Source organism: Schistocerca piceifrons, chromosome 2 (assembly GCF_021461385.2).
Source record: "Schistocerca piceifrons isolate TAMUIC-IGC-003096 chromosome 2, iqSchPice1.1, whole genome shotgun sequence".
Taxonomy (NCBI): Eukaryota; Metazoa; Arthropoda; class Insecta; order Orthoptera; family Acrididae; genus Schistocerca; species Schistocerca piceifrons.
In genome coordinates, this window is record NC_060139.1 from 715,133,664 (window position 1) to 715,158,055 (window position 24,392).

Sequence of the window (24,392 nt, forward strand, 5' to 3'; positions counted from 1 at the left end):
TTTTCAATCACTGCTTCCATTTTGTGCCCGTCGACTCTTATAACTGCCATCTGGTTTTTGTAAAAATTGTAAATAGCCTTTCGCTCTCTGTATTTTACCCTTGCCACCTTCAGAATTTGAAAGATGATGATGATGAAGTTTGGTTTGTGCGACGCTCAAGTTCGCGGTTATCAGTGCCCGTACAAAGTCCCAATTTTTACATCGTCCAATTTTTTACACAATCCAATCGAGCCACTGTCACGAATTATGATGAAATCATGAGGACAACACAAACACCCAGTCCCTGGGCAGAGAAAATCCCCAACCCGATCGGGAATTGAACCCGGGACCGCGGGACTCCGAATTTGAAAGAGAGTGAATATTACACTGCGATAATTCGAAAGAGAATATGATCTTTCGGGTAAATATTCTATACGACGTCTGGTTTTATGAAGATGTCTTGCGTTTGGTTTTAACCATAATGTTTTCAGTTCATTTTTCTACTGAGATGCGATAGTCACCGCGTGGTATTGCCTAACAACTCCAGTCATTTGAATATAGCGTAGAACCCTTGAGAAATGTTTTAACAATGAGTCGAAATGTGAATTCCCAACTGCGAGTTAAACTGTGTACGACATTATATCACAGCTTCAAATGAGCGATCATGTGATATCCGTGAACACTGTCTCTTCCTCCTAGGACACTACGCATAGAGAACAAGAGCAGTTCTATCATTCTTCCCTGGGCGCTCCTGACGATATCTGTGTCTCCGACGGACACTCGACGTCTAGGACAACTAGTGGATTCTATAACTTAAAAAATCTTCGAGTCATCCACATATCAGAGAAACTATACCACTGAATTGGACCTTCGTTAACACTCTTCATTATGGTAGTACGTCAACAATTTTCGAAAATATAGGAATATAGTGTCTGCATATTTCCCTTCACATACGGTTCGTAGTATATCGTGCGGGATAAGGTCAAGCTGTGTTTAACACGACCGATGCTTTCTAAATACGTGTTAATATGTGGACAGACACTTTTCTGTCTCAAGGAACCTCACTATATTCGAACTCAGAAGCTGTCCAAGAATTTTGCCGCAAACCGATATTAAGGATATTGGTCTGCAATTGTCGGTTCCGTTTTTACACCCTTCTTTATACATTAAGGTGACAAAACTCATTGAAAAGAGACTTGTACATATACAGATGACGGTAGTATCGCGTTCACAAGGTATAAAAGGGTAGCGCATTGCCCCAGCTGTCATTTGAACGCAGGTAATTCTATGAACAGATTTACAACTTGATTGTTTGTTGTTGTGGTCTTCAGTCCTGAGACTGGTTTGATGCAGCTCTCAGTAAAGCTGCATGCCCTCAGGAAAAATTACGGCCGTAGTTTCCCCTTGCTTTCAGCCGTTCGCAGTACCAGCACAGCCAGGCCGTTTTGGTTATTGTTACAAGGCCAGATCAGTCAATCATCCAGACTGTTGCCCCTGCATTACTGAAAAGGCTGCTGCCCCTCTTCAGGAACCACACGTTTGTCTGGCCTCTCAACAGATACCCGTCCGTTGTGCTTGCACCTACGGTACGGCTATCTGTATCGCTGAGGCACGCAAGCCTCCCCACCAACGGCAAGGTCCGTGGTTGATTATGGCCACACAACGTGATTTAACAGACTTTGAACGCGCAATAGTAGCTGGCGTCAGACACATGAGGCATTCTATTTCGGAGATAGTTAGGGAATTCAGTATTCCGAGATACACAGTGTCAACGTTATGCGAAGAATACCATTTTTCATGTATTACCTCTCACCTACACTTCATGACCGAGAGCAGCGGCGTTTGTGTAGAGTGTCAGTGTTAACAGACAAGCAACACTGCTTGAGATAACCGCAAAATCAATGTGGGGTGTACGTATCCGACAGGGCAGTGCAGCAAAATCTGGTGTTGATGGGCTATGGCAGCAGACGACTGACACATGTAAAAATTTTTAACATGTTGCAGCCCTGTCACCACCAACTTTGGTAAATTAATATGTCAAATATCCGCCTCACTTGCGAAATGTTGCTGATCTTTACCCAGGTTTCAGCTAGAGTAATCTAGCCTTCTTCAGAAGCATAAAATAAACAAATACATGCCAGAATAAGGCACGGTCAAACATAAATAGCTAAAGTACCGTGGTACAATGTCAAACTACGTTACTTAGCTGAGGAATATAACAAGCTGAACTTAACGTCTAAGTAAATTTCTTATCAGTTAATAAGATCTCGTTTTACAGTGAATGTTAATCGGGATTCTATCTACTTAGTGCCTTGTTGTCTCACAAATTACGGTTTAACATTATAGGGAATTTCCCAGTACATAACATAAAGAGAGCCAATGGCAGGCACCTTTGATTTTCCGTGCGTGCATGCACTTGATCCGCCGTCTTCCTCGCTACATATCCGCGTGCCACAGTCAGTTCCAACGGAGCGTCCGTGGCTAACCGACCGCTTTCCACCAAGTGGGGCCGGGACTGTTCCTCAGATAAGTAACGTAGTTTGACATGGTACCACGGTACTTTAGCTATTTATGTTTGACCGTGGCTTGTTCTGGCATGTATTAGTTTATTTTATGCTTCTGAAGAAGGTTAGATTACTCTAGCTGAAATCTGGGTAAAGACCAATAACATTTCGCAATTGAGGCGGATTTTTGACTGACGCATGTGCCTTTGCTAACAGCACGACATCGCCTGCAGCGCCTCTCCTGGGCTCGTGACCATATCGGTTGGAACCTAGACGACTGGAAAACCGTGGCCTGATCAGATGAGTCGCGATTTCAGTTGGTAAGGGCTTATGGTAGGCTTCGAGTGTGGCACAGACCCCACGAGGCTATAGATCCATATTGACAAGGCGCGGTGAATGCTGGTGGTGGCGCCGTAATGGAGTGGGCTGTGTTTATATGGAATGGTTTTGTCGTCTGGTCCTACTGAACCTATCACTGAATGGAAATGCTTATGTTCGGTTACTTGGAGACCACCTGCCGCCATTCATGGACTTTCTGTTCCGAAACAACGATGGAGTTTTTATGGACGACAATGGGCCATATCACTGGGTCACAGCTCTGCGCGACTGATACGAGCAAATCGTTTGGCCACCTAGATCCTTGAGCGAATCCCATATAACATTTATGGGACATAGTCGAGAGGTCAGTTCGTGCACAAAATCCTGCACCGGCAACACGTTCACAATTATGGACGTCTGTAGAGGCAGCATGACTCAATATTTCTTCAGGGGAGGAGCGGGTTCTACGGATACTGAGACGAACCCTAATGCACGCTACGAATCTGGCATACACCCAGTCGGCCGCCTCCCTGCACGTTCGTGTGTGTGAAAGGACCAATGATCACACAAACGCCGAAAGACGTCTTGAAATGTTATGTGACGTGTTTAGGGTTTGTAAGGGTACTTGTTTTGGTAAATCCGTGCTGCCTTTCGACCACGTCCATCTACTTGGCGGTACACAATTACCATCTCGGCTTGTTGCCGACAGAATAAAGGACCTTTCTTCTGCATACAGTACACTGCATCAATCATACAGCCTGCAACAGCCAAAGAACACATGACATATGGTCAGGGGAACTGTCATTCGTCAGCGCCATCCACCATGGAAACGATGCATTTCCGGACACACGTTCATAGGACCTCCTTTCCTCTCCTTCCAGTCAGGAATCTGTGCCTCCTCCTTTCGTGATTCTTGAACAGAGTATTAGCTGTTACTAACTGAAATTTATTACAGAAATCAATTAGTCTTTCTCCTCTCTTATTTCTTGTCTCAAGCGTATATTCTCCTGTAACCTTTTCTTCTACTTCTTCCCCTACAACTGCATTCCAGTCCCCCATGTCTATTAGGTTTTCATCTCCCTTTACATACTGTATAACCCTTTCAATATCCTTGTCTCTCCATCTTCAGCTTGCTACTGCGGCGGCGCGGTTCTTTCCGTCCCTTTACGACGAACCTGCAACTACCTGTGAACATTGTCTCAGCATATCATCAGTAGGGAAGCCGAGCGAAACCTACTGTACTTCGACGTGAACCAGGCTGCAATTTAAGTCACTTATCTACGTTTCGGGAGAAAGTTTTCACACGAAGTGAAAGGTTGCAAATTTTGTCCTCAATTAATATATTCTGAAACTTAGGTGAACAAGTATCACTGCCAAGCCCGTACTAGTCTTAACACAGTCACTCACAATCCCTTTCACTCACGTTAGCAAGTTTATGGTGTTGCATTTCGCGAAAACGTAATAGCTACAAAAATACTGATTGTTTTTGATTGAGAATGCTCGCTAAATATTAAGTCTGTCGGTACCAAATGCAGTCACAGTTTTTAGCCACCAACCTGCTCAATACGCCACGCTCGTCACAAAATTCACTTAAAAATTCCGAAATTTCTACACGCCCATCGGAATAATTATGCCGTCACTTTACCACACTTTTGATGTATGAAACACTGCTAGATCCGGCAACTTAACGTTTCCATCGGAACTACTACTACACACGTCCGAACTGTTTCATGACTAGGCTTCCAATCTTCTTTAGAATACTCTTAGTCTTCTCTACCAGTAGAGAAAGGCGTGCGAAGAATATTGCGTTACCATTGGTCAGTTTACTCAACAGCCAATAACAAAACAACACTCTCCCGCGTCAATCCGCGCTTTTCATTAATAATAAACCTAACGACTGCACTTTTTACCGACGTAATTATCTAATATGCTGAAGTTCTGCTTATACATAAAGTTATTTACTATTGTTATTTATACCTGAATTAACTTTCCCTTTACCATAAACTTACTTTACAAATCTATTCTACAAAAATCCCCTTTGTCCACATCCATACTTCTTCGAAATGTTCCCACACTAAATCCCACTACATAACTCGTTAAACAATTATCTTCATATTAACTTACTTTACAAATCTATTCTACAAAAATCCCCTTTGTCCACATCCATACTTCTTCGAAATGTTCCCACACTAAGTCCCACTACATAACTCGTTAAACAACATTCACGCATCATTCATACTGCTAAAACACGTTTATAACATTTTGTCTACACAAAAGACATAACAAAACTTTATGAAAATACTAGAACAGTTTATGAAAAACATTTTATTACTTTAGTGCACTCTAGTGGGCACAATCAAAAATAAATTCACAGTCCCCCTATCCAATATTGTCCTCTATCGGCTGATACATAAGCTACTTGCGCGTCCAGGCTCACTTCACCATCTGTCACTATCCAGCTCTGAGAGTCTGAGACACATCTCCCACTTAACCGCCTCCAAGGCAGGATCGTTACACGGCGCTACGCCTCACTACGTCTGCAGTTATACCTGGACTATCGTCGTCGTTGTTGGTTTGCTGTTGATTGTGATAAGAACAACCCCATCACTGAACTGTTGACGGTAACACTCTCTGCGCCTTACCTTCCTATTCGTAACGAATCCTACTTCCATTATACCATTTTCTGCTGCTGTTAATATTACCCTATACTCATCTGACCAGAAATCCTTCTCGTCTTTCCATTTCACTTCACTGACCCCTACTATCTAGACTGATCCTTCGCATTTACCTTTTCAGATTTTCTAGTTTCCCTACCACTTTCAATCTTCTGACATTCCATGCCCCGACTCGTAGAATGTCATTCTTTTGTTGGTTATTCAATCTTTTTTTCTATACCGTCAAATACCAAACACATAGGTTTTCTTCTTTTCCAGTTTTCCCCCAGTCCATACGCACTTACCATTCAGCTCTGTGTTCAGTTTCTTCCTTAGATTAAGACTGATGTTTTATATTAACAGACTACTGTTGTCTAGTAATGCACTCTTTGTTGGTACTAATCTACTTTTTACGTTCTCTTTCCTTCACGCGCAATTTGTCATTTTGCTTCCAAAGGTATCAGTACTAACTTCGTCTAGTTTGTGGTCCCCACATTTTGATATTAAGTTTCTCGCTATTCTCATTTGCCCTACTCCTTAGTTTTTCTTCCATTTAGTTTCAATCCATATTCCTTACTCGTTAAACAGTCCATTCCATTTAGCAGGTCTTGTAATTATTTTTCACTTACACTGAGGACAGAATTGTGATCGGCTAGTCTTATCATTGACATCCTTTCAAACCTGCAGTTACTGGATACTCTTTGTCCTCCATCCGCCTTTCATTTCTTTCTCAATCACGTCGTCAGATAGGTCTTCCCTCGTAGAGGCCTTCAGTGTTCCCTTCCTACCTATCCTCTTCCTGTTCTCTCTGCGCATGACAATGGAATCCCCTTTGCATTTTTAATGATGACTTCCTTACTTTTAGTTTCAACGAAGACTATTTTCACTTTTCTTTGTGCTGGATCCGTCCTTGCGACGACCATTTATTTTTCTGTTTCTTCACATTGTTCCTGGAGCCATTTCGCATTGGCTTCCCTGCACTTTCGTTCTGAAGTGACAAGTATTTCTGTATTCCTGACTTCCCCAGAACTCTTTTGTACGTCCTTCTTTCGACCATCAGTTCACGTAGGTATTTCTTCTGTTACTCTAGGTTTTTTCACAGTTACCTTCCTTGTAGGAAAGTTTTCTTTTTGTACTTCCTTTTGTCGTCTATCAGTTGAGGTATTTGTTCTGTTACTCAAGGTTTCTGCGCAGTTGACCTTCCTTGTAGCTACGCTTGCCCGTTCAGACTCTCTAATTGCCCTTTTTAGTGATGTCAGTTTTCCTTCAACTGAACTGCCGATTGTGATATCCATTATCGCAGTATCTATAGCTACAGAGAACTTCAGCCACATCTCATAATTCCTCATAACTCCTTTGCGCATTGATTACACCGTAGCGGTCTCAGCTTATTGTTGACCATTACTAAATTATGATCCCATGTACGCCTAATAATCTATTATCCGATTTGGGGTTCTATGCTAATTGTGATGTGATCCCGATGGAATATTTCCCTGTATAGCTTCTCCTCTTGTGATTTTTGAACAACGTAGCCAAAATTTATTGCTACCAGTTCTTCCGTAAATCTTTCTTACATCCCTTACACTACTACCGCATCCCAATTAACCATGGTTATTAGACCATTGTCTCCTTTTACTAAATGAATTACCAGTTCAGTAACTCCATGTACTTTCTCTACCTCTTTAGATTCAGCTTGTGACGGTGGTATGTATTCCTGAACTATTATTGTTGGCGCTAGTTTAGATGTGAACAATTCTGTCTCTGAACTGTTCGCAGCCATCCACTACGTAGCCAACTTTCCTGATCATAACGAATCCTACTCCCTTCATATCAATTTCTGTTGCTGTTGATATTTCTCTGTATTCATGTAAGCAGAAATCCTTACCTTCTTTCCATTTCATTTCACGATCTACTTTATCTAGATTACGCCTTTGCATTTCCATTTTGAGATTTTCTAGCTTCCCTACCACGTTCAAACTCCTGACATTCCACGTGTCTACTTGTATTTGTTACACTGTCGTTGATTATTCAGTCTTTTTCTTACGGTTGCCCTTTCCTTGGCGGTTCTAGGCGCTTCAGTCTGGAACCGCGTGACCGCTGCGGTCGCAGGTTCGAATCCTGCCTCGGGAATGGATGTGTTTGATGTCCTTAGGTCAGTTAGGTTTAAGTAGTTCTAAATTCTAGGGGACTGATGACCACAGATGTTGAGTCCCATAGTGCTCAGAGCCATTTTTCCTTGGCAGCCCCCTCCCGGAGGTCCCAACGGGGGACCATTCCACAGTCTATCGCCAATGGAGAGATCATAAAGACACTTTTGTAATTACAGTTGAGTTTTTCTTTCGATACAGATTGTGTAGTTTTAATGTAGTGATTTCAATTGCGGTCTGCATCCTCGTGCTGTTGATCTTTGCTGATTATTCCCCCTTTTAAGTGTAGTTTCCCACATCAATCGCAAGATGTTACTCTGAAACTCTGTCCGCTCCTGCCTCCTCTTTCACAAGGCCGTTGGCAGAACGAGGGTGGCTTCTTATACCAGGAGTCTTCGGCCCCAGACGTTTAGAACTATCTGTGATTCAGGCAGTCCTTCTAAAAAAGATCTGTAGTGGGTTACAAGAGCAACATTTTAACAGCATAAATTATGCGAGGCATGCAGAAGCAAATTGCAGTAAACCTAGTTTTTCTGGAAAATGAATTGTTGCCATCATTTTGTTCTCCATGTTGCCATCTACCGATTACACACTTGAAACACGAGCAAAACAGCTTGTGTCTGTCCTAAAACATACATTAGAACAGCACACAGTTGTAAAAACTTGGCGTATCCACTTCCGGTTGCAAAGCACACTGAGTAAATCCATTTCACGGTAAAGTAGCAGAACTTGGCGTATCCTTAGCAAGCACCGTTAATTAAGAAGATTTGAAGGGGCAAAAATCACTTTGTACACGCTATGTATTTTTCCTGAATAATGTTACTTTCACAGCAAACTATTCTTGAATGTTAGCGTTGAGCCTATTTGTGGCAGTTTTGTCAAGTTTTCCCAACTTCACGCTACCGGGAAACAAAAAACCGTAGCACGCCAGCTGTTACCTATCCAAATCGACGCGTTTTCATGGCTTGGCTTGTTTGGGAGTGCGTGGAGAATGTTTATGGTGTTTTTGTTGGATAAAATATCAAGATTACTTTATCATTTGCTTCACAATCATGGATATTGATGTACGTTTACAGTCAATTTCAAAAGGATAAGACTGTAAAAGATCAGCAAGTCCTTCTGACTGGAAGAGGAACAAACCAAAAGCGCATGAGGTAAGATTCAATCGTCAACGCTCGTATTTTGTACTACTTCTCTGTATGAAAATAATAAGAACTTTTGTAAAGAGTAATTTAAGCTTTGATATGTTAGGTTCCTCAGGAGTTGGTCGGCCTGGACGATATCTGTGCCCTGGGCGCAGGCGTCGAACGGGAAGGTGGGCCTTCTTCTTGAGTAGGACTTAGCCTTGGAGCTGTACCACGGCGTTAAACACTTCACAGCCACGGTAGCTCGCGACGTGCGGGCCGCCACAGTTCTTGCATTTGGGGGGGTACGTGTTGGGCAGCGGGCATCTTGTGTTCGCCCGCGCACTTCATGCGTGCCTCGTGTAATGTACAGTGGCGTGTCACATGTCCCACCGCTTGGAAGCGAAGGCACTGGGCGAGCCTGTCTTGTTCCGTAGACGTTCTATGGCGACCTGTGTCGGTCACCCTCATCACCGAAAAGAGCTTCTTCCTCTCCTTGTTGCTGTTAGCGATCATCCGGAGTGAAGATGTCTCTCTCTCTCTCTGCGTCTGGACGAATTTGGTACACGTCACTGTGCGCACACCAAAACCGATGTCCTCCGGGGCTTGTTTTAGGTTGTCAGGGTCTGCGCACATTGGGATACCCTTAAAGACCGCCATGATGGGACTCTGCGACAACAGCATAAGAAATGTGCTGGAAGGAAACGGGAGCTATGCTGCCTCACTTGTGATCTCCACGAAGTCTTCGACGTTTGAGAGTTGGACACAGACTGTCTCATGCAGCCCTCACAGTGAAGATGGCTGTCATACACTGTTTGAGACGCTTCAAGAATCCTTTGTAGTCCTTCTTAATCTCCATGATGATGGGTGGAAGCCGATGCTCCGGCCGCACCGCAGAGAGTGCCAGAAGGGGGCTGACGACGTCTTCTGTGGATTGGTTTTCGGTCGTTTACACGGCCTCCCTCTGCTCCGCCGCAAGTGGCTGATACCGGATGGCGACTAGGGCCAGAATGTTTGGTCGAACAGAAAAGATTCTGAGGCCTAAGTCACAATTTTCACACCGCGTGAGTTCAGTTACGTGCTCAAGGAACATGGAATAATTTTCCAATTAGGAATAGATGTCGACAATTGGTGTTGAAAGGATGCAGGTAGTGATGGCATTAAGCCACCTAGTCAGTGACGCTTCAGATTGGCCTCCGCCAAACGGATTGTGAGGGCCAGAAGTAAAAATGGAAACATACTAGTAATAGGCATGCTGCTGACAAAGGAAGCGGGAAATGCAGATGAGACAAAGCCTACTCGTCCACGGAACCAAATGTTATCCCAATTGGGAGAGCCTTAAAGGAAGAAAAAGTGAGGGACACTGATGTGTTGATTAAAAATCATTTCGATCAGACTTTGAAAAAAAGAAAATTTTGATTTCTAGAAGAATATAATTTGTGCTGTGAACGATTTAGAGGGGCACTCAGACTTTGAAATACATCCAGAGGATAATGAATTTCCGGTGCAATTTAGACGAGACAGGTCAGGATTTGTAAGCTTATGACGTTTTAACTACTTTAAAGATTTGTTTAATGTCACAGACTTTAGAATCAGAGTCCTCTGTAATCTTTAACAGATTTCATTTTCTCCTTTGTACCAATGTTAAGCTGTCTTTTTACTGTTGTGATAATATATGCACGTGCATCCCTACAGAACCAAAACTCAGCAGATCCGTAGAAACAGACGCAAAACCCTGTGAATCCAAATTATCTTCGGTTATAAATAGTAAAAGAAAAGCCGAATATTTCAGGGATTGTCAGAAATATACTCCTTAGCTAAATATAAATCTATCATGAAAAGGAATTTCGACTATCTGCCATACGAATGAAGTAAGAACTTTTTTTTTTTTGCATTTTCTGAAAAATGTGTTCCGATGCACTCACTGCATTTTGGTTCTCGACACCTTTTTTACAGTCAACGATAATGAAGGTAATCAAAAGAAGTAATAAAAAGATTCAGGGACTGGCCGGTAAGTCTAGTTAGTTTCTACGTAATGAGATGAACATGTAAAAATATTTTAACAGTTTTGTTCAACTTCCAAGAACATGCAACAGACAAACTTTTAGTAGCAGCAGCTCGTGTCTTAAGTGGATGGTATCATATATGTTTCGTAGAAATACGACAACTGGGTAAGTAGTTTGTGAAATGTCAATTTAAATAGATAAAATATTACAATACAATGATTATACTAACTTTAGAATTCTCAGATCGGCAGTTGTGAATCATGTCGCTGTCAAGTCTTGTCTCCCAGGGATGAGAAAAGCCTGCCTGGAAGTGACAACGTAGCCGCTATCTAATACGCATCAAAACGAGGTCAAGTCCTCCTTTTTCACTATCTGTAGCAAATTTTGGATTCTGATCGCCCTGCCACGGCATCTTTCCAAAGCAGTTACCATTACTTTTTAAATTCTATATCCACCCCACCGAAACTGAACCCTCTCTTTCTACAAGTGAAACTGCTCAAAATGGTTCAAATGGCTCTGAGTACTATGGGACATAACATCTGAGGTCATCAGTTACCTAGAACTTAGAACTACCTAAACCTAACTAACCTAAGGACATCACACACATCCATGCCCGAGGCAGGATTCGAACCTGCGACCGTAGCAGTCACGCCGTTCCGGACTGCAGCACCTAGAACCGCTTGGGCACCGCGGCCGGCAAACTGCTCAAAACTCTAAGAAGATTCAATTTAATGATTTCGATTTAGAAAAATTGATGAATGACTGTGCTGATAAACCTCTTACGTTATTTGGTTTTCAAACAGCGGAGCAAAACTGAACGTACTCAGACATTTCTCTCTTTACTTATTCTGATCATCACTAAACTGACAGACAATATTTTTAGCGCAACGCAATCTGACTTTCAAAATCCCTACGAAAGAATGGCCCTGACTAACATTAACCTATACCTTTCGCAAATCACTTACCTCACAAAAATCTTCGTTACTCGAACTGCCGGCCGAAGTGGCCGTGCGGTTAAAGGCGCTGCAGTCTGGAACCGCAAGACCGCTACGGCCGCAGGTTCGAATCCTGCCTCGGGCATGGATGTTTGTGATGTGCTTAGGTTGGTTAGGTTTAACTAGTTCTAAGTTCTAGGGGACTAATGACCTCAGTAGTTGAGTCCCATAGTGCTCAGAGCCATTTTTACTCGAACTAACGCAGTACAGCGAGCGCCACTACTGCCAGCTAAATAAAAGATTCATACTACTGAAGGTACTAACTACTGATAGGCATAGTTAGCAAATAAAGATTTTGATAGAGAACAAACAATGTATTTACCTTAACAGTGTTCAAAAGTCATAATATATATATCAGTTCATGACATCCAGTCTTACTAATTCACTCTTCCTGATGGACACACGTCCAGATCGTCCGCTCTTAAAATTCTGCCATCTCTCTCCCCACATCCACTGCTGTGGTGGCTCAGCTCCAACTGCGCAACGCTACGCGCTGTTAACATCTAGCTGCCCGACACTACAATAGCAAACAACAATGCAAACCAGCCACATGCTGCACACAGCACAGCCAGTGATTTTCATACCGAGCACTACGTGGCGTTACCAATATGAGGATGAGAGGGCGTTGATGGTATTAGTGAGATTTTAGCAGGACTACATGATAATTTGCTGTAGCAAAGAAAGGTACCTAGGGACTCGATAAAGGCGCAGGTCATTCCCGTTTTCATAGAGGCTCGTAGGACAGGTGCAGGTAGTTATAGGGCTGTATCGTTGACGTCTATGTGCTGTAGAATTTGGAACATGTTTCATGCTCAAAAATCATGAAACTCTTGGGGAACGAAAATCTCCTCTACAAAAATTAACACGGATTCTTTAAACAGAGATCTTGCGAAATTCACTGTTTCTTTTACGAGATCCCCAGCGCTGCAAACAACCGCTCTGATATTCGTGCCGTGCTCATTGACTTCAGGAAGGCACTTGATATGGTCCCGAACTGTCTTTTAGCGGAAAAAGATCAAGACGAGCTTATCTGACCAGATTTGCGACTGGACTCATGACATCCTTGCAGATAGAACTCAACACGCCACTTTTGACGCACCGAAGTAGTCTGATGTAAATGTAGTTTCCTGTGTACTCGAAGGAAGCGTATTAATACCGTCACTGTTTATAATGCATGTATATGATCCAGTACAAAGCGTCAGAAGTTCTTTAAGACTGTTTGTGGATGATGCGGTTGTCGATTAGGAACACCAGTATCGATTTGAAGAATGATCTAAAGAGGATAGATGAATTACGCATTCTCTGGCAGCTGACCCTCAACGCAAATACTATATACTGCACAGCTATAGTATTGAAGAGAAGTTGCTGGAAACTGTATCTACTGCAAAATATCTAGGAGCAATTACCCAAAGGCCGGCCGAAGTGGCCGAGCGGTTCTAAGCGCTACAGTCTGGAACCGCGCGACCGCTACGGTCGCAGGTTCGAATCCTGCCTCGGGCATGGGTGTGTGTGATGTCCTTAGGTTAGTTAGGTTTAAGTAGTTCTAAGTTCTAGGGGACTGCTGACCACAGCAGTTAAGTCCCATAGTGCTCAGAGCCATTTGAACCATTTTTTGTACTACTCAAAACGACCTGAAGTTGCATGTCCGCATTAAACAAATAGCAGCAAAAACAAATGCCAGAAAGAATCTTAAGGAAATGTAACTTATCCGCGAAAGAAGTGGTTTAGAGGGGGTTTGTTCTTCGACTATTGCATACTATTCATCAATCCAGGACTCATACCAGGTAGGACTGTTAGAAAAAGAAAGAGAGAGAGAGAGAAACAGAGACCGAAGATCGAACGAAGAACGGCTCGTTTCGTCCCGGGATCGTTCAGTCGCGCGAAAGCGTTACAGGGATGCTCAACAAACTCTTGGGGCAGATGTTACAAGAGAGGCGTTGTGCATCACGGAGAGACTGACTATTGAAACTTCGAGAGAGCACTTTCCGGGAAGAGTCGAACAACATATTACTTCCTCCCTCATACACCTCGCGAAATGACTAATACGAGATAATTCTAGTGGTTAGAGGTAATACAGACTCTTACCGAGAATCATTCTTCCCACGGGCCATTCGCAAGTGGAGCGAGGAAGGAGGAGCAGCTAGTGGTACCAGAAGTACTCTCCCTCACACTCCGTCAGGTATTGTTGTAGGCGTAGATGTAGATCTTATTGATATTGGTGATGATGCCAGTCCTTTGCTGCTCCTAGTGGTGTGACATCCGTATTTCGGCTTATGTGAATCACCTGTCGGTGAAGCTATAAGCTAAGTAGGTAAAATTAAACAGAGATAATCGAGACGACAGTGCGGCACAATAAAATCTCTGATGGTGCGGAAATACTGAAGATTGTAAAAAAAGGCGTGGGAGCCGAAGTGGTAATAAATTGCGAACAGTTGGTTGACGACGAATGCAGTTGGCGACTATGGTACGATGGAGCACTGATTTATTCGGGAATGAGGAGGAAAGAATGATTTGTATCAATGCAGGCTGTTATCGGCGTGAATTTTCAGTGTGAGTTTGTTGTTATATCTGGGTATTACAGGCGTGGCGAGTGCTGACAGATGTGACAAGAGGATTGCCTGCGCGGTTAGTTTTCACTCCGTTGTGAGACTCCGGTTCCTATGCGTCATCCGCTGATCACGTCTTTATAGACGCAAATACCTCGAGTGTTTTATTCCAAGAAGTGGACAAACTGGTGTTGCTGCAGATGCACGGGCAACCGCTGTTACGAGCGCACGATGGGTGAGTAGCGGGTACGTGTAGCACCTGCTCGCACGCTGCCCTGGCTCCTGCTGTCCAGCAGCCGTGCGCTCTCGCAGACGCATCAATTATCACCTGAAACCGTGACATTTAGAGGGGCTAATACAACACACTGTTTATCTCACCAATTTAGGTTGAAAAAAAGCAGAATTTGTTGTAGAACATCTGCATCTACATGGGCACTCTGCAATTCACAATTAAGTGACTGGCAATGGAATCGTCGAACTACTTTTAAGCTACTTTTCCACCGTTCCACTTTCGAACAGCGCGCTGGAAAAACGAACGCTTAAATCCTTCCGTGCGAGCTCTGACTTCTCTTATTTTACTATTGAATACATTTGGTTAAGAAAGGCAAACCTACGTTTCCAGCATTTGTAGACATAGAGAAATCTTTTGACAATGTTGACTGGAATACTCTCTTTCAAATTCTGAAGGTGGCAGGGGTAAAATACAGGGAGCCGAAAGGCTATTTAAAATTTGTACAGAGACCAGATGGCAGTTATAAGAGTCTAGGGGCATGAAAGGAAGCAGTGGTCGGGGAGGGAGTGAGACACGGTTGTAGCCTTTCCCCGATGTTATTCAATCTGTGTATTGAACAAGCAGTAAAGGAAATAAAAGAAAAAACTCGGAGTAGAAATTAAAATCCATGCAGAAGGAATAAAAACTTTGAGGTTCGCCGATGACATTGTAATTCTGTCAAAGACACAAAGGACCTGGAAGAGTAGGTGAACGGAATGGATAGTGTCTTGAAAGGAGGATATACGATGAACATCAACAAAAGCAAAACGAGGATAACGGGATGTAGTCGAATTAAGTTGGGTGACACACTTAAAGTAGTACATGAGTTTCACTATTTGCGGAACAAAATAACTGTTGATGGTAGATTAGCAATGGTAAGGAAAGCGTTTCTGAAGAAGAGAAATTTGTTAACACCGAGTATAGATTTAAGTGTGAGGAAGTCGTTTCTGAAAGTATTTGTATGGAGTGTAGCCATGTATGGGAGTGTAACATGGACGATAAATAGTTTAGACAAGAAGAGAATAGAAGCTTTCGAAATATGATGCTACAGAGGAATGCTGAAGATTAGATGGGTAGATCACATGACTAATGAGGAGGTATTGAATAGAATTGGGGAGAAAAGCAATTTGTGGCACAACTTGACTAGAAGAAGGGATCGGTTGGTAGGACATGTTCTGAGGCATCAAGGGATCGTAGAGGGAGACGTAGAGACGAATACACTACGCAGATTCTGAAGGATGTAGGTTGCAGTAGGTACTGGGAGATGAAGAAGCTTGCACAGGATAGAGTAGCATGGAGCGCTGCTGCATCTAACCAGACTCTGTACTGAAGACCACACCAACAACAACACCATCTGACATTGTCAGAATAAGAGAAAGCGATCGTAAGCAGATATTCAATATAAAAATTACAAAAATTTTAAAAATATTCTGTATAACTTATGAACTTTTTATATCCGTTATATTATCTCAATCACACTTAACATTAAAAAATTATTTATAAAGTGATGACCTGTTTCTTAGATCTTCAGATCTGAGAACGAACAAACCAAAAGAAACATGGCGTTAAGTAACAGACTTACGTAAAAATCGCTGTTGCCCTACTTTTAAAAATTTTTTACAGGGAATTAACATACCACATGTAGTATTACTAATGCACTCGCAGTGTACAAGACCGTAGCATCATTCATAACATTTTTATTTTAAAACTCTATGTAAAATGTATTATGTAAGTCTAAAACAAACGTAAGGGAGTATACACTGAAGAACCAAAGAAACTGGTACACCTGCCTAATATCATGTAGGGCCTCCGTGAGCACACAGAAGTGCCGCAACACGACGTGGCATGGCCTCGACTGATGTTTGAAGTAGTGCTGCACGGAGCTGACACCATGAATCCTGCAGGGCTGTCCATAAATCCTTAAGATTATGAGGGGGTGGAGATCTCTTCTGATCAGCACTTCGCATGGCATCCCAGATACGCTCAATAACGTCCATGTTGGGGCGTTTGGTGGGCATAGGAAGTGTTTAAACTCAGAAGAGCTTTCCTGTAGGCACTCTGCAGCGATTCTCGACGTGTAGGGTGTCGCATTGTGCCACTTGAATTGCCCAAGTCCGTCGGAATGCACAAGTGATGCAGGTGACCAGACAGGATGTTTATATATGAGTCAGCTGTCAGGCTCCATGGATTCATGAGGTTGTCTCCATACCCATACACGTCCATCCGCTCGATATAATTTGAAACGATACTCGTCCATCCAGACAGCATGTTTCCAGTCATCAACAGTCCTTTACTGGTCCAGGCAAGGCGTAAAGCTAAAGCATCAAGGTACACGAATGGACCTTCGGCTCGGAAAGCCCATATCAACGATGTATCGTTGAATGGTTTGCTCCCTGACACTTGTTGATTGCACAGCATTAAAATCTGCAGCAATATGTGCAAGAGTTGCACTTCTGTCACGTTGAACGGTTAATGATTCTATTTAGTCCTCGGCGGTCCTGTTCTTGCAGGATCTTTTTCCAGTCGCGATGATGTCGGAGATTTGATGTTTTCCCAGAGTCCTGATATTCATCGTAGACTCGTGAAGTAGTCGTACGGGAAAATCAGACTCACTTAAATCTTGATAACCTGCCATTGTAGCAGGAGTAACCGATCTGATAACTGCGCCAGACACTTGCTGTCTTCAGCACCGTATTCCGACTGTTTACATATCTCTGTACTTGAATACGCATGCCTATTCTTGTTACTTTGGTTTTTCGCCGGCCGCTGTGGCCGAGCGGTTCTAGGCGCTTCAGTCCGGAACCGCGCGACCACTACGGTCGCAGGTTCGAATCCTGCCTCGGGCATGGATGTGTGTGACGTCCTTAGGTTAGTTAGGTTCAAGTAGTTCTAAGTTCTAGGGGACTGGTGGCCTCAGATATTAAGTCCCATAGTGCTTAGAGCTTTTTAACCTTTGGTGTTTCAGTGTAATATGTACTGCAGACGTATGAGAATAAGAAACAACTATCTAGAGAGGGACTCATTCGTTGAACGAACCACGTTATTTATGATGGTAAGTGACAAAAAAGTCTGTATACCGTCGTAAAGAAATCTTTCTTTGACACTGAAGTGTCCATGTAGTTACTCCCGTTGCAGTCAGTAACCACAGGCAGAGATTTACTATGAAAAATACGAAGGAAATGAGAAATATTGGCTTTTAGTTAATAGGGCGTAATATTACTATGATTATTGAAAATAGTAAAATATTTGTAGTGAATTTCGAGTCAGTAGCAAAACATAAAATATATATACATTATCCTGGAACTGGGTAACTTCTCCAAACATTAAAAATGGGTATACTGGGTGATGCTTGGCCCCTACGAATTCATAGTTACAGCAATACTCAGCATTGTGTTCATATGCGTGTGGAAAGTTAACAGTTACAGAAAGTGCTGGTAGTTGGGCTCGCGGGGTGGCGGCGCGGTTTGAGGCGCCATGACGCGGATTGCGTGGCCCCTCCCACTAGAGGTTCGAGTCCCAGCTAGGGCATGGGCGTGTATGTGTTGTTCTTAGCGTAAGTTAGTTTCAGTTAATTTAAGTATTGTGTAAGTCTAGGGACCGATGACCTCAGCAGTTCGGTCCCATAGGAATCCACACACATTTGAACATTTTTTTCCGATAGTTGGCGGTTTGGTACATAAGCGGTAAGTGTGAGAAGGAAAGCGTTGTTTTGCTGAATGATTATTCGGATATCAAGTTTGCGTTTACACCAAAACGAAATTAATAAAGAAATTAGTTTTCTGAAAGAAACTCCGTTTACCAACGGATATCAGACCTCTGGGTAAAAAATAAATAAATAAATAAAATAAAATAAATTAGAAACAAGAAATTAGCTTCTGATACTAGCGACAGCATAGCAAGAAAGAACTACATTCATAAACCTAAATCTAGACGTACAACTATGATCTACATTGAAGCGCCAAAGCAAATGGTATAGGTATGCGTATTCAAATACAGACATATGTAAACAGGCAGAATACGGCGCTGTGGTCGGCATCGCCTATATAAGACAACAAGTGCCTGGCGGAATTATTAGATCAATTACTGCTGCTACAATGGCAGGTTATCAAGATTTAAGAGAGTTTGGACTCGGCGCACGAGCGAGCGGGACACAGCATATCCGAAGTATCGATGAAGTGGGGATTTTCCCGTGCGATCATTTCACGAGTGTAGCGTGAATATCAGGAATCCAGTAAAACACATCGCTGCGGCCGGAAAAAGATGCTGCGAGAACGGGACCAATTACGACAGAAGAGATTCGTCCAACGTGACAGAACTGCAACATTTCCGCATATTGCTGCAAATTTCAGTGCTGGGCCATCAACAAGTGTCAGCGTGCGAACCATTAAACGAAAAATCATCGGTATGGGCTTTCGGAGCTAAATCATAGTAAGACACAGTTTTTATAGTTTCCAACACACAGTTCAACAAAACCCGACGTTTCAGTTTCACAGAATGGGCTTATGATTGGTGAAACGAAACAGTTCAAATTTCTCGGCGTTCAGATAGATAGTAAACTGTCGTGGAAAGCCCACGTTCGAGACTTTGTTTAAAGACTTAATGCTGCGATTTCTACTGTTCAAACGGTATCTGAAGTAAGTGGTAGTTCGACACCAAAAGTAGTATACTTTGCGTATTCCCATTCGCTTGTGACGTTTAGTATTATGTTTTGGGGTAACTCTTCCCATTCTCAACGAATATTTTTGGTTCAGAAATGGGCGGTTCAGGCAATAAAGGGTGTAACTTCGCGAACCTCTTGTCGACCCTTGTTCATTACTCTGGGTATTTGACATACATATATTCTTTACCGTCGTTTCTTGTTAGCAGTATGAGCTTATTCCCAAGAGTTAGCAGCTTTCTCTCAGTTAATACTAGGCAGAAAGCCACGCGTCATTTGAATCGCACTTCCTGGACTCTTGTGCAAAATGCCGTACAGTATACTTCTGCATACATTTTCAATAGGCTATCATAAGAATTCAAAAAATTTCAAATATAAATTGAAGAGTTTCCTCATGGGTCACTCCTTCTATTCTGCCAAAGAGTTCCTTGGAAAATTAAGCTGATTCCTATGTTATATTGTTGATTGCGTTTGCTTAGACTTATGGCTTGTCGTTTCTTTTGAGTTAATAAACAGTACATTTTATGTACTATTTTTATGTTGTAATTTCATGTACTGACACGTTCCATGCCCTTGGAGATTTGCTCTTCAATCTGGTTCTACGGAACTAGAAGTTTGAAATAAAAAATAAAAAAAAAATAGTGTGAACGAGCTACACGGAAGCTCCTGTTTAATTTCATCCAGGTCTGTACATTTCATTTCTGTATCTTGAGTAGCCAGAGTGCGTCCAGTAGACGTCCTGAATCTCCCCACAATCGGTGTGCTCTGCAGGAGTGACGCGAGGTATATTATGATCTTCCCGTAAGCAGCCGCTGTGTATCTAAACCTATTAATGGTGATTACGAACTACCACTCGTTTCCTTTACCAGTGGTGTTACGTTTTGCATTCCCCTGTTAATACCATTATTGAACCTTTCATATACGTTGATTGATTTGTCTGTACCAGTTCCTCTTGTACAGATGTGGAAACTAGATCGAAGTACCGATAACGCTACGAAAACATACACAGATTTAAGCCCCTGCATATTGTCGCGGCTCTCGCAGTATTTATGTCGTGCTGCTTCTTTTTTATTCCTTTGAGTTGACTACAACAGGCAAAGTAACTCTGTGTGGTCTAGGGATAGCTTGAACGTTGTGGAAGAACATAGGCTACTTCAGGAAGTATGTAGTATATGATATTTATTGTTTCGAAGAATACAACACGAAATATGAAGTAATAATTACTCTTAGAGAAAACTATTTACTTTTTAACTTTTTAACTTCATCGTTTGTCAAAATACTTTTTTTGTATGTTCTACATAATACAGTTCAGCGGAATGTATATAATGCGTATACAATATTCATTGTGTTTAATCCATCGTCACTTACGTTAGTTACATGCCCGTTGCATTTTAGCAGCTGAGAGCCACATGTCCCTTCATAGCTTCTGAGATGCTTGAAGACTCATAAATGCTGTACCGCAGAGAGACGTCGTGTCTTTGCATGTTGAACGTGGGAGGCTTTCAGTGGGGCTGCATTTGCTTATGAAATGGGAGAGCAATGAGAGGACAGCTGACGTTATTGCACATACAAATATTATAAAATTTGCGCTGCACCAAACCACAAATTATTTATTTTGTTTCTTCGTCGCTTAAAGCTCTTCAGTAATTTTAGGAAGTCCACATTTTATTTTAGTACTGCCACCGTCATCATACATAACATACCTTCCCATACGCATCAACAGCCCTTGTTCTTGTGGTTAGCACTACCGAGCTTCGATAATGGAGACCCGTGTTGGCTTCCCGGTCAGGTCGGTTTTTTTCTACTCAGGACGTGTGTGTGTGTGTGTGTGTGTGTGTGTGTGTTCAAAAATGGTTCAAATGGCTCTGAGCACTATCGGACTTAACATCTGAGGTCATCAGTCGCCTAGAACTTAGAACTACTTAAACCTAACTAACCCAAGGACATCACACACATCCATGAACGAGGCAGGATTCGAACCTGCGACCGCAGCGGTCGCGCGGTTTCAGACTACAGCGCCTAGAACCGCTCGGTCACCCCGTCCGGCCTGTGTGTGTGTGTGTGTGTGTGTGTGTTTGTGTGTGTGTGTGTGTCTGTTGCATCTTATTCACAAAGCTTTCCTGTGTTGCCAATTTCTTCTTATCTGCTGTTCAATGTCGCGTTGTTCAGATATCCTCCTTGTGTGAGAATACTGCAATAATAGTTCTTATTTCCTCTTTGGAATGCTTTCTTCAGTTTTTGTCCGCCGTAATCCCTTGCAGTCCGTTATAATGGTCGATTTGTTGCCATGTTTGCGACAATTTACCTTGTAATCTGTCTAGTATCTTACGCTGGTGTTTAACAAAACTAGTTGCACCTTTCCTTCAGTCAACATGTCTTGTTGTTGTTGTTGTGGTCTTCAGTCCTGAGACTGGTTTGATGCAGCTCTCCATGCTATTCTATCCTGTGCAAGCTTCTTCATCTCCCAGTACCTACTGCAACCTACATCCTTCTGAATCTGCTTAGTGTATTCATCTCTTGGTCTCTCCCTACGATTTTTACCCTCCACGCTGCCCTCCAATACTAAATTGGTGATCCCTTGATGCCTCAGAACATGTCCTACCAACCGATCCCTTCTTCTGGTCAAGTTGTGCCACAAACTCCTCTTCTCCACAATCCTATTCAGTACCTCCTCATTAGTTACGTGATCTACCCATCTAATCTTCAGCATTCTTCTGTAGCACCACATTTCGAAAGCTTCTATTCTCTTCTTGTCTAAACTATTTATCGTCCATGTTTCACTTCCATACATGGCTACACTCCATACAAATACTTTCAGAAATGACTTCCTGACACTTAAATCTATACTCGATGTTAACAAATTTCTCTTCTTCAGAAACGCTTTCCTTGCCATTGCCAGTCTACATTTTATATCCTCTCTACTTCGACCATCATCAGTTATTTTGCTCCCCAAATAGCAAAACTCCTTTACTACTTTAAGTGTCTCATTTCCTAATCTAATACCCTCAACATCACCCGACTTAATTCGACTACATTCCATTATCCTCGTTTTGCCTTTGTTGATGTTCATCTTATATCCTCCCTTCAAGACGCCATCCATTCCGTTCAACTGCTCTTCCAAGTCCTTTGCTGTCTCTGACGGAATTACAATGTCATCGGCGAACCTCAAAGTTTTTATTTCTTCTCCATGGATTTTAATACCTACTCCGAATTTTTCTTTTGTTTCCTTTACTGCTTGCTCAATATACAGATTCAATAACATCGGGGAGAGGCTACAACCCTGTCTTACTCCCTTCCCAACCACTGCTGCCCTTTCATGCCCCTCGACTCTTATAACTGCCAACTGGTTTCTGTACAAATTGTAAATAGCCTTTCGCTCCCTGTATTTTACCCCTGCCACCTTTAGAATTTGAAAGAGAGTATTCCAGTCAACATTGTCAAAAGCTTTCTCTAAGTCTACAAATGCTAGAAACGTAGGTTTGCCTTTCCTTAATCTTTCTTCTAAGATAAGTCGTAAGGTCAGTATTGCCTCACGTGTTCCAGTATTTCTACGGAATTCAAACTGATCTTCCCCGAGGTCGGCTTCTACTAGTTTTTTCATTCGTCTGTAAAGAATTCGTGTTAGTATTTTGCAGCTGTGGCTTATTAAACTGATTGTTCGGTAATTCTCACATCTGTCAACACTTGCTTTCTTTGGGACTGGAATTATTATATTCTTCTTGAAGTCTGTGGGTATTTCGCCTGTTTCATACATCTTGCTCACCAGATGGTAGAGTTTTGTCAGGACTGGCTCTCCCAAGGCCGTCAGTAGTTCCAATGGAATGTTGTCTACTCCGGGGGCCTTGTTTCGACTCAGGTCTTTCAGTGCTCTGTCAAACTCTTCACGCAATATTGTATCTCCCATTTCATCTTCATCTACATCCTCTTCCGTTTCCATAATATTGTCCTCAAGTACATCGCCCTTGTATAGACCCTCTATATACTCCTTCCACCTTTCTGCTTTCCCTTCTTTGCTTAGAACTGGGTTTCCATCAGAGCTCTTGATGTTCATACAAGTGGTTCTCTTATCTCCAAAGGTCTCTTTAATTTTCCTGTAGGCAGTATCTATCTTACCCCTAGTGAGATAAGCCTCTACATCCTTACATTTGTCCTCTAGCCATCCCTGCTTAGCCATTTTGCACTTCCTGTCGATCTCATTTTTGAGACGTTTGTATTCCTTTTTGCCTGCTTCATTTACTGCATTCTTATATTTTCTCCTTTCATCAATTAAATTCAATATTTCTTCTGTTACCCAAGAATTTCTACTAGCCCTCGTCTTTTTACCTACTTGATCCTCTGCTGCCTTCACTACTTCATCCCTCAAAGCTACCCATTCTTCTTCTACTGTATTTCTTTCCCCCATTCCTGTCAATTGTTCCCTTATGCTCTCCCTGAAACTCTGTACAATCTCTGGTTCTTTCAGTTTATCCAGGTCCCATCTCCTTAAATTCCCACCTTTTTGCAGTTTCTTCAGTTTTAATCTACAGGTCATAACCAATACATTGTGGTCAGAGTCCGCATCTGCCCCTGGAAATGTCTTACAATTTAAAACCTGGTTCCTAAATCTCTGTCTTATCATTATATAATCTATCTGATACCTTTTAGTATCTCCAGGGTTCTTCCATGTATACAACCTTCTATCATGATTCTTAAACCAAGTGTTAGCTATGATTAAGTTATGCTCTGTGCAAAATTCTACCAGGCGGCTTCCTCTTTCATTTCTTAGCCCCAATCCATATTCACCTACTACATTTCCTTCTCTCCCTTTTCCTACACTCGAATTCCAGTCACCCATGACTATTAAATTTTCATCTCCCTTCACTATCTGAATAATTTCTTTTATTTCATCATACATTTCTTCAATTTCTTCGTCATCTGCAGAGCTAGTTGGCATATAAACTTGTACTACTGTAGTAGGTGTGGGCTTCGTATCTATCTTGGCCACAATAATGCGTTCACTAAGCTGTTTGTAGTAGCTTACCCGCGTTCCTATTTTCCTATTCATTATTAAACCTACTCCTGCATTACCCCTATTTGACTTTGTGTTTATAACCCTGTAGTCACCTGACCAGAAGTCTTGTTCCTCCTGCCACCGAACTTCACTAATTCCCACTATATCTAACTTTAACCTATCCATTTCCCTTTTCAAATT